Below are 14,652 nucleotides of genomic sequence, written 5' to 3'. Positions count from 1 at the left end.
TTTTCAGAACAGTTTGTCTAATTTAGACATGATGTGGTAGCTATGCAAAATATTATGTGACGGAAGAACATTTTAAAGGTCTGTTAGTTGAACATCGTAAAGAGCCAGGTTGAGTAAAGAAAAGAAAAAAGATAGACGGTATGTTGATAATATATTTCATTCATTAACCCCTTCAGCACTGAAAAGAAATTCAATAGTTTTAAAAGCTTCCCAACAATGTTAACTTGCCAGGTCTGCCTGCGTGCGTGTGTGCGTGTATGCGTGTTGTGTATTGACCTTTCACAGTTACAGTGATGATGAAAAAAATTAATTTTATAACCAGTTCTCATATATAACAACCTTCACAGATCCATAAAGCAAAGGAAAGCTAAAGTAAAATCATAAGCTCAGTTGTGGTTTCACTTGGTGACCATTTTGTTTAATGATTGGATTGCCAATCTCAATTGTGGTTGCTAAACAAGGACTTCTGTGAGCGCCTGATAATCAGTATTTTTTTGCTAGCCATAGCATAGCCATAAGGCCCCATAGGGAATCCCAGCTGGCAGAGATGTCAGCGGTCTCCAACCTTGGCAACTTTAAGACTTGTGGACTTCAACTCCCAGAATTTCTCAGCCAGCAAAGCTGTTCACAAGTCTTAAACCAAAGCTGGCTGAGAAATTCTGGGAGTTGAAGTCCACAAGTCTTAAAGTTGCCAAGGTTGGAGACCCCTGACCTAGAGAGATAGTTCCCTACACCCAGCTAATATAGCAGCCTTGTCCTATGTTGATTAATAACTTGCTTTTATGGATAAAGTGAAGTCTGTCAAGTATCTTATTTTAAATTGCAGCTATTGTGCTTTTGCTGGGTGATCATGCAATCCCATCTAGTTTTACTTCATCAGTTCTAATGTATTGAGGTCTCTTTGGATTGGTTTATTGAATACCCTACAAGGCTGCAATCCTGAAAATTAAATTCATAATATAGTAACTTCAGTGGGATTTCTGAGAAAAATAACTACTCTGCAATACTTATTAAAAGAGGTATAATTGTTGTTCAAAGCTCTTACCAGACATCAGCAAAGAAAGAGGCTTGTTAATTTTTGGCATTAAATACATAACTTGAGTGGTCATTTAGGTTGATTCCTTATCATAGCACTTTATGTAGAGTAAGGATATTTTTATTACATCCAGCCAACTTCTAATAGCATAGTTGTTTTTCTAGAATCTGTTTACCTGCAACCAGTTATGATGTTGAGGCTTAGTTTAAATAACATATGCACTACATTTCTATATTTAAAAAGTAAATAGTGCCCTTAGTTTCCCAAATATACACAAAACTGCTTAATTAAAACACATATTTTTATCAGTTTATGTGAATAGAAGAGCTGGTGGATTTAACCCTGGTAGACAGGTTCTTTTGGATGTTGGTTCTTCCTGTGATGCTGTCATAAGCCAAAATAGGATGTGCCAAATTCTGTTCCTAGAATAGGAAAGATGACCTCGTTAGGAGTTCTGCCTTACTAGACCCATTTGTGCTTTGATATTTTCATTGCTACTCATTTGTTACTCCATTCCTATAGGAGTTCACACAGTTGCTCAGGCTGAGAATATCAGGTAAGCAGGAGAGAATATAGTAAAAAGATATCACAATAGAAAGCTTTAATCCTAGCCTTGATCCCTAAATCTCCAAGACCAATAATATGTCTTCCATCAACTGCCTTATGACCAGACTACAATTAATCATAGAAATTTTATTCAATCACAATTAGATTACTTTCTAGTATCCTTTCTTGCAATAGGCTGAATTGATAGTTATCCTGCTACAGGTAATTTTTGTTTCTATTAAGATATTTTTTTACCGTACTTGATTTTTCAGGTTAAGGTCTGGTTATGACTTGGTGCCACTGATGCCAACTGAATTTTAACTTAACTCTTCACAACACTGATAGACCCTGGCAGTAATTTAACAACACTGTTAGACCCTGGCTTGTATGTCTTCTCATTTAAAATATTTTGACCTCTGTATCTTGACCTCTAAACCCCTGGAAAATGACCAACATTTGTATCATTATGTTTTCCATGTGGAAAAGTTAAATTGGGATGAAAAGTCCACATACTGAGTTTATACACACAACCTGTGTTGATACAAAGTGAATGAGTTTTAATACTCTCCATAATTTCACTCAATCTTTCAGCAGAATATTAAACATGCAGATATAGGCACCACATACAGGAGGAAGACAAGGCCACATGTTTCTTCATGGGCAAATCTACACAGCCATTTTGCCATACAGTAGGGACACTGCTTTAATGATTCCTTGAGCACATGCCTTATACTCTGTCTCAATGTCTTCCTGAAGTGCCACACTTTGGAAGTGATGTTTCCCCCCACCTTAAGATATTGCATGTAGGCAATATAGGGCACACTGATGTGCATCAGAGAGGGGTCCTAAAAACATGCTCTGAGCAGGAGTTTTAAGACTACAGTAGGTTTTGAAGGTTTTCTGTGGGACTTCACCCTTTTTGCCCATACTTTTGTCTACAGAAAAGACAACCCCTTTTGTGTTTCTTGTTTAAATGGCTTGTTCAACTTTGAGACTGTTAAGCCTTGAAATTGACCAGGCACTCAAGGCATGTGATCGAAAGGACTCAGTTTTTGTATTTCTGTAGCCTGCATGGTGGGAAATTCCTTTCTCATTGTCTGCTGCTTCCATGGAAGCCCTGAGTTCTCACTTCCACTCCTTATATTATGTTCTTAGGTAATGTAAAGGTCTCACATAGATTTCCACAGCTAAATCCCGTTTTTAAACTCCAGCTCTTCAGGAATAGTTGTCTAATGGCTATATCTTTGCTGCCCAAATCCTGACTTAGATGGCAGCCAAGAGATGGAAAAATCCTCTTCTATGGTCATTGGGGTAGACAGTTCATCGATTGACCATCATCACAGATAAATCTGTTGTTGGGACAACAGAAAACAAAGACACAAATTGTAGATTACTATCTTTCTTCCTTTACTTCCATTTCTCTTTGTCTGCACCACAGTTGAGATAGAAGAAGAGCACAATCTGTGAAAACCCTTCGTTTCTCTCTCTTACGAGGAGCAAAGAAGGCGAGTGGAAGATGGAGATTTGTAGAAACTGCAATGCTTGAAAATTTTCCAGCATAAAAAGAAAGACTCCTTTGAGTCACATAATAATAAATATTGGAAAGACTGTTTTTGAAACACAAATGGCCAAGTAGGTTGTCTTTGTTTTTTAAGGGAATAAGCAGATAGTGAATATTAATTTTCTTCTTACTTTTAAACATCCTAATTTCCCTAGTTTTATTTTTGTCACTGAAATCTATGTACATATATCCAAGTGGTAAAATAAGTATTTGGTAATTTTGATTTATGACTATGCCGATCCACAAACAAAAAGTAGCCTTTCCCCCCTTATTTCTAAACGAGGATCTTGCTTTCTTTCTATGTGTGTTCTCCAGTGACATCCTGAGTACAAGTTATAGGAGAGGTCATGGCTAATTCCAGTCTCCTTGGAGGTAAAAAGGTTCAAGGTATTTCCTCAAAAACCACATAATTAAGAGAAATCTTCCATCACTGTTGCAGAGCTATTTCTCAAAGTGCACTTTTTCAGCAGGTAGCAAAGTTCATGAATAGAAACATTCATGTCTTTCAACCTTGTCCCCAGCAAACATCTGATTCATGAAGAACACCCCCTGTGTAAACAGGTACTCAGGTATTTTAACAAAATGTTTTAGCTCCTTTCTTTTCTAGCCTAATAAATCACTGTTTGAATGTGTTTTTTTAAAAAACAGGATAGATTTTGAATATCTGTGTATTTTTAAAACCAGGATCTGTGTTTATTGAATGCCCTGTATCTTCCTCCCTGCTTCTCAAGAACACCCTTGTATTATAGAAAATTCTATTTCCCCTGTAAAATTCGTATTACTGTTATATTTTGTAAGATGGATGCATATTTTGTTTGCATCTGCATATATGGGAATGAATTGGACTTGACATCTGAAGCAATTATTTCATGTCTGCTGTATGATGAGCTTCAATTACTAATTTATTTCATTTTCATTTCATATTTCATATTTATTTCATATTTAATTTCATATTTCAGAGAACACTAGCACTCTGTCTATAACCTCTTAGGCTGAGTACCTGATCAGGATGCAGTATTATTCTCAATGGAACTGTGGTTTCTAAGTAACTAGAGATACAACAATGATAATCCACAAAATACATGTGTAAGGCCATCTTTAAACCTTTTCTATTACATAGCAACTTTCAATGCCAAACAATTTTTTCCAGCTATATCTGCTAAGAACTTTAGGTGAATTACTTTTCAAATATATACTTACATCTCTTTGTAAGATGGAGGCAAAAAAAAAAGTTATGTTCCTAACAGAGTAAACTTTTAATTTACACTCTGTAATTTTCATTCTGTAGCTTTTGCTGACATGCACAAAATGCTAAAAGCATCTTTGATACTACCATTTTCACTCAAATAACATCCTTATCTATCCCAAGATGGTAGCTTTCAGAAGTATCTTTCAAAACTACATGCCTCTATCTTTAAATGAGATACCAATATTGTTCCTTTTTATTTTTGGTTAACACAATAGAGTTTCTCACTACAACTGCTACTCTTCCTGACATTTTAGTATATTTTAACCACTCTGAAACTTGTTTCTTTCTTTATTTGTCGTGTTTACATTGTATCCACTTTTTTGAATGAAAATAATGTTTTCTTTGGATATATTGAATTATCTTTCGTCCCTTAAATATTATTTAAAAAGAACTTTAAATGAACTACAGAATGTTCTGAATTAGTTCAGTTTTGCACAGACAAATCCTTACTTCCAATTCTTTATTTTTATACCTTCCACTAAATCTCAGTATTTTCCCTCTTTCCATGTAGTCCAACAAAAGTGGAAACAACATGGAAAGTGCAAAGTACAAGATTAGGTTTTCTAGTTTGTCTAACCAAGAGTTTACTTTCTCACCATAGTGGTTGTCCACCACTTACGCAACTGTCAAGAGGTAATAGAAATGCAGTGGAAATACACGTGCCAAACTTTATTTATATATCAACACTTGGCATTGACGTACCATGTTTAAAAGCCCATGAAAAGCTGCTCGCACTATTATTATGTCTCTGGTATTTGAAAATCAGGTTAGACTTATTCCTGATGCTGTATTTATTTACTAAAAAACTAAAAGTTTTTTTTTTAAGTTAAGCTTAGCTAAGCTAAAAATGACAATGTTTTTTTGAACACTGGTATTTTGCCAGAAACTGACTTAGGCTTTTTTTCAGTGCATCCAAGATGCTGTTCAGAATAAAGGTTTCTCTTTAGCAGATCATATTCCCTTACAATAGAAGAAATTTTACATTAAATTTTACTATTGGCTGCAAACAAAATGTCATCATTAGAATGCCATTGCTTATTTTCCCTTTGTATCTGCCAGAATTTGGGCCTTACTTCATAAATATTATTGAGATAGGTTTTATCTTGCAAGAATGATTTTGCAAGTAGGTACATAAGTCCTCGATTTATTGTCATAATTAAGCGCAAATTGCTTCTTTCATTGTAATTACACCTGAGTATTATAAAAGGCAATAATTGTCTTGAATCAAACAATGCATATATGATTTAGCCCTATGTACATAGTGGCATTTTTTAACTGTCTAACTTACTATATGTTTTAGATAGGTTTTAGACTAGGTTTATTATTATTGTTGTTGTTGTTATTTTTAAACACTGTAGTGTGATTGTGATGTGGTATTTGGGACACTGTGCTTGAGTAGTTTTCAAATTTCATTGTATTTGTAGAATGCAATGACAGTAAAGGTATTCTATTCTAATGAGGTAAGGAATAGCAATAGCACTTACACTTATATACCACTTCAGAGTACTTTACAGCCCTCTCTAAGTGGTTTACAGAGTCAGCCTCTTGCCCCCAACAATTTTACCCACCTTGGAAGGATGAAAGGCTGAGTCAACCTTGAGCCTGGTGAGATTCGATCTGCCAAATTGCAGGCAGCTGGCTGCAGCAGAAGTAGCTTGCAGTACTGCCCTCTAACCACTGCTTCCTCCAAGGCTTTAATATAACAATGTTCCAATTTTTTTCCAAGTTCCTTGTCCAGTAGTCCTAAAAGAAAAACTTCTGCTTTTAATTTTCTATTCATTTTAAGAATCTTCTGCATCTGGCCCCAATATATCTTTGCTTTATCACAAATTCACCAAGGATGATAAAAATTTCCTTCTTTATAATTAAATTTCCAACATACATTTGAAATACCTTTATATATCTTTGACAATTTATCAAATACTACCAGTAAATACATCATTTTGTAGAAATTTTCTTTTAAATTATAGTTCAATGTAAATTTTCCTGATATCACACCAGGAAGCATTTTTTAGAAAAGAAATGATGGTCAGACCAGACTGGTGGATTGATCTGGTACTCAGATAATATCTTTGAATCAAGATGAACATAATCTCAAGTCAAAAGAGGTGGAATCAGAAAGGTGTGTTTGTCACTGGCCTACATACTTAGAGCTGGAAGAAAGTTTTAATTTAGATTAAACAATCTTTGAGGTTTGAAAATGCAAAAAGTGAATTTGAAATTGTACTTTGTCTTATGAGGAACACATTATTGCCAAGGTCTATAAAATGTTGTTGAAACTGAATTTGGAAAATGAATACATGAAACATTGTATGATTCAATGGGCAAGGAACTTTGGGTATAATATAATGTTTGAGTAATAGGAAAACATGCAGACGAGAAGTTTAAAAAACAAAAACCCAACATTCTCTCTAAACATTATCAGGATTATCACATAGTCAGCCTTCCATAGGTTGTATATATCTAGAGATGAAAGAAATTTGAAATCTCTCTTCAAAAATCTTCTTTGAAACGGATAATTGCTGCTTGCACACCAAGCATATCAAATGCTTCCCAGAATATTTAGGAGAGAGTCTTTAAACTTCTCTGAGGTTGACGAATACATATGGCATGATTTTTTTTAGAAAAAAAATCTGCATTCTAAGTTTTTACAGCAATTTAGGGTCTTTTACTGCTTTTATTTATTTTCACACTGTCAGTCTTCTATTCTGCATGTTTTATATTAGATAATATTAATTATGTAAATTTAAAAAATAAATTATGTTTGTGTACACCTCTGTATACACCATTTAATTTGGCATCAACTATTATGTAGCTACCTATCTCTTAGCACTAGGGATTAAAATAAATGATTTTTAATTTGTAAATATTTATTAAAAAGTAAAATTGCAGAGTATTTATTTTGTACAGAAGTACAAAAAAATAAAAGATTAATAGAGAGGAGAGAAGTTCAAAAGATGTATGTACAAGGAGAAAGCTGTTCAGTGAAACACTTGAAACCAGTACCTATAAATAGTATTATTGTTTGGTCACCATGTATGTTCAATGGCTTGAATGTGCTTATTTATCCATATTCACATGCCATAAAGTTACTGCCAGGGATTGAAAAAGTAATTTGAACACTACATAAAATAGGAAGTATATTTGTGAATTACTTAAACTGAACTACTTAAAATTCTTTACCCACAAACATTAAACTCCCTTGAACTCAGTTGGATTGGCTTTTAAATAAGTATATATAGAGGAAATGAAAAAGTATAGGTACTTTTATAAATTCCTTTTGATCTGTAAATAGTGTAAGGCAATCCCTAGAGAAACAGTGCCATTCACTTTTCCTGAAATGGTGCTTTCATATATTTTTAAAGACTTTTAAGTGTTTTATGTGTGGTAATAGAATTTTGTATCACCTTAATTATATACTTAATTTGATATTCTGAAACAGAAAACAATTGTAGCAAATTCCACATATTTTAAAGAAAGAATAGCAGAAATGTGTTATGAAGAGTTTTGTACTGTGTTATTAACTGCTTCCTATTTTGTGTGTGTGTGTGTGTGTGTGTGTGTGTGTGTGTGTGTGTGTGTGTGTAAGGGGAGATATATTTTATTCTTTTTCACTTAAAGGAGTGTTGGAAAAGGAGATAGATGATAGATAGATAGATAGATAGATAGATAGATAGATAGATAGGGCCTGTCTCTCTGCTTATCAATGTGATAATTCACCAAAGTAGAAGAGAATGGGACCAAGTTTGATGTGGCTGAGGGAAGGAGCCAGCAAAAACTCCAGATATAAAAATGGGTCAGATCTATCCAAAGGCTATAGAGAAAAAAATCATAAGAATTCAAAGCCTTTATTGTCATTGTACATCATGTATACAACGAAATTGGTTATTCTATCAGTGGATCCCTGTAGGAGAAAAAGTTGGGCAGTGTGTTCAAATGCCACATTCCGATAAAGAGAAGTTCCCTGAAAACGGGCTCCAGCACCAATCCAAATGCTCAGGACTAAACCTCTGGTCCTGGTGACTGACCCAGATTGAATCCTGCGACATTATCCTGAGACCTGTGTATTTGCTTTCATGTGTTAGAATGGTACCATCTGTTCCATGCTTAAGCCCTCTGGTCTCTTGGTCATATGATCCTAAGTGGAGTTGGAAGGAATTCCCGAAGCAATGGACTGCATGCTTTCCTTATCATGTGCCCAAGGAACCTTGATTATAAGATGGATGGATTGATGATGGATGAGCAAGCGGGCAGGCAGGCAGGCCAACATAGTAGATAGACAGATAAACATGCTTAATTGGAAGAAAGTCCCCAATAAGTGCTGAGATGTTCCAACACCATATAAGTGTTCTGTTTCTACAAGTGGAAGGAAGTATTGTGCTTTCCAATCCTGATGTCTAGACTGAATTCATTTTTTAGAACAGGATCAAAGCAACTATTCCTTGGCTGTGCCTATATTGACTTAAAGCCACCCATAATCAAACACTTCTCATAGGTGTAAATAAGCAAACCCTTCAACTGTTGCTTTCAGAATAGGCAACACCTCCAAAAAGTCATCTGTGTAGAGGTGCTTGGAGAAACAGTAAGCCTGAAAACCAACCTATATTCAATGTCAGACACTGCTTCTATTCATGGTCCTGGCAACCTCTGGACTATTTTTTCCCTCCCTAAAACGGGCAACAACAAAATAGCATTTCAAAATTAGAAAACAAAATACCTGTTGTGAGAGTGCTAGCCAGGTACAGAAAGAAACTCGGGATGGAAGATTTATTTGTAAGTGCAAATATATCCTCCCACTCTGACCTCCTGCATAACCTCAAATCAGGGTTTCATGCCAGAACAGCAAATCCAAAAAATTTTTATCAAGGAAACTGAAAGGCAGAAGAGGTCATGGCGCAACTACATATTAGTGTGGGAGCCTGAATACAACTTGTGTGCTTCAGCTAGTCCCATAATCAGATCTTGAAATAACTTTAAAGCTAGTAAAAGCTTGTATTTCACATTTTTCTTGATTTCCTTCATTTTTCAAAAATCAGTATACAGGTAGTTCTTGATGTATGACCATAAATGAGCTCTGAACTTATGGTCAATCATAAGTTGAGACATCGTGTGACCAGACTCAATTTTTTTTCCATTTTTTTGTGACAGTTGTTAATCAAATACCACAGTCATTAAGTAAATGCCATGGTTGTGATAACTTAGAAAATTGTTGCAAGTAGCTTTTTTTTGGGGGGGGGGGGTGGTGTCTGTCGTAACTTCAAAGTTAAAGTACCAAAGGTGCTTTTTGGACTTTCTTTGTTTTTTCATTGAAGACATTTTGCTTCTCATCTAAGAGGTTTGCACCTTTGGGACAACATGACTTGAATGATTGAGAATCTCCGTAGACATTCAAAGTTAAAGCTAAATTCAGATAATTTTATACAAGTACTTTGCTAGTGTTTTAGCTGGATTTAAAACAAATCCAAATATATGACAAGTTCATAATATGTAGTCATATCTGGTTTGCTGACTGGAGATTCTTTGATCTGGCCAAAGTTTGCATGCTAGAAAATAAGGAGCAAGTATGATGGCGATTCCTCCTAATTTACCTTTCTTTTGGCAGCTCTATGTACCTTTTTTCCAAACTTCCTCCAAAGGATTGGGAGCCTATGTGGAGACTTGAAAAAAAAGAGGCACTTTTGACAATCACCTTTCTGAAAATTTCTGTTTTGCTAATTAAACAGAGAGAAACTATTAGATAACACTTACAGATTTTCATATAGGTTTAATAAGGATAACATAAATTTTATATCTTAGGCCATCATCCCTCAGCTTGGTGCCCTGCCAATATATTAGAGTTCCCAGACTTCTCAACAAACATATTCATAATGATTGGGAATTCTAGGACTTTGTTTCAACAAGCCTAGAGTACATCAGATTGGGAAAAATAGCTTAGGTATGCGTGTATATACATATATATTTATTATGTATATAACAATACTTATATGCCATCAAATCTGGAAAGCAGAGTAGAAAGCCACCAATTTTGGAGGGCATAAAGATTAACAACACAATTGTCAAAAACATACAGTTACAATTATGAAATAATATAAAACCCAACACAAACCTAAATGTAAAGTCAGATAATCAGTTGCATCAGCTCTATCTGTGTAAAACAGCTAACTCCATTTTTAAAAATCCATCTTGACAGCCTTATGAAATAACACCAGGGTAGATGCAGTTTGGACCTCCAAGTGGAGGAAGCACCATGGACAATTTTGCTTCCAAGTCCCCTCTCCTCTTTCTTTTAGTTACAAGCAAAAAACATCCAGGTCAAAGACATAGGATGGGCCAATTTGACATAGAGGAGATAGTCTTAGGGATACCTAGGAGCCCAACCACTTTGGCCTTTGTAATTAAAAGGAGAACCTGAAACTGTACCCAGAAACTTGAATTGTACCTAGACCCTCCAATAATGATGGCTGAAGTAGCTGTCAGCCAACCAACATGTGAGCTGCTGCATTTTGTACCAATTGCATTTTGAGAGTTGTCTTTAAAGGCAGCCCCTTTATAAAGCTCATTGGAATAGCAGTGAGAGCATGAGGCTGGGCAACTGCTGGTGCATCAGCCAAAACTAAACTTAGGTGCTTCTTGCTGCCATATCCAACCAAAAGGGCCTAGCAGGAATCTGAAGCAGACAGAGAACCAGGTGGTTTCATGACAAACAAGAACTCCTTATTTGGATTCAGTGTCAGTCTGCTTTGTTCCATCCTGATCTCCACAGCCTAGCTAGGACTTACCCAGTGTTTGCAGGCTGCCTAGTATTTACCTTTAAATTGTTCAAAATGGGATAATTAAATGGAGTCTAAATATAAATCATGTTCTGTATGTGTACAAGAAGAGGCAATATTTAGGAGAAAAAATGTTTAACTAAAATGGTTATAAAGACAGGGCTATTATTTACATTGCTTATGCTTCCTTCATTTTAATAATTTAAACTCTTACACTCAGTTTTTAAAAGTGGTTCCAAGCTTAAAAATAGCACTACTTTGCAGCTTTTGAATAATGCAGTATTATGCATATGTTCCCGTGATTTACTGCAGAGTTCCCCAACATTTCTGGCTTTGTGGGGCTTGCAGGAAGGGATCTTTCCACGCAAGTGGTCAGCAAGCACATCATACGCACGTAGCTCCAGTTGCACTAATGGCGTGCATTTGTGCCTGTTGCTCATGCAAATGGTGCCTGCGCGCTCACCCATTGCCCAATACTCATCAGCTGTTTCTGTGACCCAGTTGCAATCCCCGCATGACCCACAGATTGGGGACCCCTGATTTATAGAGTTGCTTTTTTATTTATTTATTTACTTTTATCCTGCCTTTATTTTTATAATTAATCTGAAGCTAGTGATCCTATCTAATATTTTTCCTCGTCCAATTTTTCCCCCACAACAGTCCTGTGAGATGGGTTGAGCTGAGAGAGTGGCTGACCCAAAGTCACCCAGCTGGCTTTTGTGTCCAAGACAGAACTATAATTCAGGGTCACTCAGTTTCTAGCTTGACGCCTTAACCAATAGACAAAATTGGCTCTCTTTATAAATGTAAATATACATATAAATGTACATTTATATTTATACATTGTAAACTTGTAATTTCCTCTGTCCAAATGAAATTTGGCTACAGAGTGTAGCAGATTTATTTAGCTTCACCTGCTTTATAAAGAGGTATATTTGTATATAAAGTGCTCAATACATTAAGCAAAGTACTGCATTTCTTTCTTTTCCTTGATCAGTATGAAAAAAATAAACATAATTAAAATATTCAAATAAAAACTTGGTTTATTGGATAATTTTCCTTAAACAGTTATATAGATGATAGATTTAAATCCAGTTCATCTACTTCACAAATGTAGCCTTAGGCTTATGACCATTTGTTTAATGGCTGTTCAAAATTTACAATTGGTCATCATACTTATTACCATACTTATTAGCATGCATACTCATACTTATTAGCATGCATTTATGATAGTTGCATTGTTCTAGAATAATATACTCACCACTTACAACCTTCCCAGCAGCTTTGGACAATCCAAGTCAATGGGGAAACTGGATTTGCTTCATGACCATATGATTCATTTAATGACTGTGGCAAAAAGGACTGTACCACTGGTTGTACCAAAGACCTTGGATGGAAGTGAAGTGGATTTTTATATCTCACCATCAGTTACATCTGTTCTTTATTTGTGCATAGCCTACCTAATCTTTTCTTGGAAAATTTTAAGTTTTCACCTCCTCTAATGTGAAACAGGTTGCTCATTTTAATACTCCCCTCCAAATTTATGTTATTGTATATGTCTTGCTTTCACATTCTAATCCAAGTTTGCTGAATAATACTTATCGCTCACATTACATTCATTTTATGGGTGATTCTAGATTAACAAAAGGTTCAATCCAATTTACAAGCATCACGGTTTCCAGGTTAAGCTATTTTGCTGATTTTTTTAAACGTATTGGTAAATGCTTACTAAAAATGGAGATGAGAGAAGATTGAGTGTTCATCAGTTGTCATAAATTTCCATAAGTTCAACCTGTGGCAGGTTGAAAAAATATTATTTAAACCGTAAGTGATAAACTATGGTGTGAGGGAATCAAAAGATTAGAAAACAAGCAAGCTATGTGTCCCATGCTTACATAGTCTTTAGCTGAAGCAATAGAAAGCATTGAAAAGAGAGCCCTGAGTAAACAAGGATGCTGCTTGTATCAAAGATGCTTTTTCAAAAAAGGCAACTGGACTGTTGTTGTTTTTTCCTTGAGGAGGAAGAAGAAAACATTTCACTTCTCATCCAAGAAGCTTCATCAGTTGTGATGGTGGCAGGATGGAAGGATAGGTATCTATCCACCATCACAACTGATGAAGCTTTTTGGATGAGAAGAGAAATGTGTTCTTCTTCCTCAAAGAAAAAACAACAACAGTCCAGTTACCTTTTTTGAAAAAGCACCTTTGAGACAAGCAGCATCCTTGTTTACTCAGAGCACTCTTTTCAATGCTTCCTATTGTTTCAGCTAGAGACAAAATAACTTGCTTGTTTTCTAATTTTTTACTTCAGTCTAAGATGGTTTGCAATTAGCATTACATATGTGCCTAAACTGATTAACTTGGGAAATATTCTTTGTTGGGATAGCTTTATAACCCATCATTTGAAAGTGGCTAGTTCTATTATTAAAATTAACAATTGGATATAATGATGTAATGTGTTCTTGCTAATTAAAGCAGAAACAAATACTTTCAAATTCATCACGGAAGAGAGAGTACAGTTTCCAACTTATTAAACATCACTTGCTTCATAGTGAATTTGGACAATGTGTTCTAATTTACAGACAGATTTCCACTTAATTTTGCTTATTAATCTTTTTGGAATCATGAGCATAATAGGGATTAATTGTAATATTGAGAAAATGGCCTTGAGATCACTCTTTTCTTTACCTCAGATCATTAAAAGTCAGAATATTTTTAAACATCAAATCAAAAATGAAAATCTGGTATAAAAGAATATAAGATTTAAATGATATTGAGACTGCAGTCCAAATGAGGACTACGCTCCCACCAATCAATTAATTTTGGAGGAATGAGATTTTTTTTTTGTAGTTCATGACAAAAGAAGTACAAAGAGTTGTAACTAAAAATTGTTTTAGACAAGAGCAGCTGTCACTCACCTGATAGTTGGAAGATCAGTCTTTCCACATCTATAAAATTCTATATTAAAACGTGTTTTTTCATTCTAGTTGTTTCAAAATAAATATTAGGTCACCCTGGAGCCAAATTAGAGAAAGAGTAATTCTCTTTCTGAGGGAATGAGTCGAAGGCTGTATATAATGGTTACTGGTGTGATAATTGCTTTTTCCTCAAAACAGGTGGAGGGAGCAGTAGGAGAAATTATAATGGTTTTACGAAGCATTACTTCCTCTCCAGAACACCTACTCCTAAAAGAAAATATTTTAGCTAGCAAAGTCCAGAATATGGAACTTGTCTTATCATCCTTTTGTCTTCCTCCTCCTTTGTAGATTTTCCTTTATCAAATATTTACTTTTATGCTTCAGATATGTATGAAAAATGTATACGAATGATACATTTTAGGCTTTTCAGGCAGAGATTTATCTCCTTGATTTTTTTTTAAAGCACCATTCCCACTTAGAAATGCATACACCTCACTGCAATCCACAATAACTAATGCATTACTCTGTTTATTTCTGTTGAGTTTACCACATCTTTGGGGCATGCAGTTATA

At 35.1% G+C, this 14,652-nt stretch overlaps 1 protein-coding gene and 1 long non-coding RNA gene across 2 annotated transcripts in view; one reads left to right on the top strand and one right to left on the bottom strand.

Moving 5' to 3' along the window:
• Nucleotides 1-14,652, top strand: part of NT5DC1 (5'-nucleotidase domain containing 1) — a 75,185-nt gene that overhangs the window by 20,912 nt on the left and 39,621 nt on the right. The gene's annotated exons all lie outside the window — the stretch shown is intronic.
• On the bottom strand, nucleotides 681-14,140 carry LOC148127734 (uncharacterized). Its single transcript, XR_015741052.1, has 4 exons — nucleotides 14,081-14,140; nucleotides 9,981-10,049; nucleotides 5,961-6,135; nucleotides 681-1,458 (listed from the first exon to the last, which is right to left on the bottom strand). It is a non-coding gene; the product is annotated as an uncharacterized LOC148127734 (long non-coding RNA).

Source organism: Pseudonaja textilis, chromosome 1 (genome assembly GCF_049901715.1).
Source record: "Pseudonaja textilis isolate UNSWEBS1 chromosome 1, rPseTex1.2, whole genome shotgun sequence".
NCBI lineage: Eukaryota > Metazoa > Chordata > Lepidosauria > Squamata > Elapidae > Pseudonaja > Pseudonaja textilis.
Note: the sequence above shows the minus strand (reverse complement) of the source record. Positions and strands in the feature narration are given on the sequence as shown.